The following is a 1,357-nucleotide window of genomic DNA, read 5'->3' as shown; positions in this document are numbered from 1 at the left end:
GTCTCTCTCTCTCTCTCTCTCTCTCTCTCTCTCTCTCTCTCTCTATCTATCTTTCCTTCTTGAGGAGAATCGCTGGCGAGTGAGCAAGCTCATTTCATCACTGCCAGCATGTGGTTCCTCTCGGAAATGGAAATTTCGTTGGGATATTATGGATCTCGTCCGGAAAATAGGACGGACCATGAGGGTTAGACGTTAACTGAATATTCGACCTAGAGAACATGACAGATAGATCGCGAAGATCTTTGTAATAAGTTACGTTACGAATTGAATGTACGTTATTAAATTTCACCCGAGTGTTATTAATCGCCATGTAGAAATAGAACGGATTGTGTGATGGCTAGATATTAATTGAATGCTCTCGATCGATATATGATAGATCGTGAAGATTTCCGTGATAAATTGTCCGTTGAAATGAACGGACGTTATTAAATCTCGACAGAATATTATGGACGCGGATGGAAAAAGAGATCGAACTGTAGATATTCGGACAATGGATATATTCGACTCGAGATCTCCGCGATAAACTGGTGTAATACTACTGCGAAACGGTAGACATTATTCCTTGGTTTATGCTGACGGAGACCGAGTCTCATCTCGTTTCGATCGATACACGACATTTGGCCCTTGGAACGATTATCGCATCGCAGATTCCAGACGCCGGAAATGGCCAGGATTTATCGCTCGAGCGTCCTGCTGCGCGCCCCCGGTCACGAAAATGATTGCAATTAATTACGAGTTTCCCCGTGGCGTGTTATGCTCGAATATGATGTATGACGTGTCCCAGAAGTCACCTGCTCCTCTCCCGGATCGTAAACGCTGAATGTTAGATTAAGGGAAAATACGACTATTAAATTGATGCCGTATCTCGAGTGAAAAAGCGAAACAACGTTCGAAGTAGTATCGATAGTATCGCGCTTTAAAAGCCAATTTTTCTGTGGAAGTATCTCTTTTTGTGAGGCATGGGGCAGCTTGTATTGTCTTCTTTGAAGGTGAATTTCCGTGCCAACGTCCGTTCCATCCTACGGTCTTTGTGTCAGCGCAAAGGCAGAAACTGGATAGAATGAATTATCATGAAACTTGGATTATAAAAGCGTGAAAGCCGCCATTAAACGAAGAGAAACCCTGTGGTAGCGTTACAACGATATCGGATAATAATAATGTCTTTCTCTGAACTACTCTGAAGGCGGAAGACAAGAGTGGAGAGAACGGGTGTCGACCATTTCCGGCTTCCTTTTCCCTATCTCTGCGTCATTCTTCATTACCCTCTTATTTAGAAGAGAGAGAGAGAGAGAGAGAGAGAGAGAGAGAGAGAGAGAGAGGAGGGAGGGAGGGAGGGAGGGAGGAGGAGGAGGAGTAC

Source organism: Atta cephalotes (assembly GCF_000143395.1).
Source record: "Atta cephalotes unplaced genomic scaffold scaffold00015, whole genome shotgun sequence".
NCBI classification, from domain to species: Eukaryota; Metazoa; Arthropoda; class Insecta; order Hymenoptera; family Formicidae; genus Atta; species Atta cephalotes.
Note: the sequence above shows the minus strand (reverse complement) of the source record.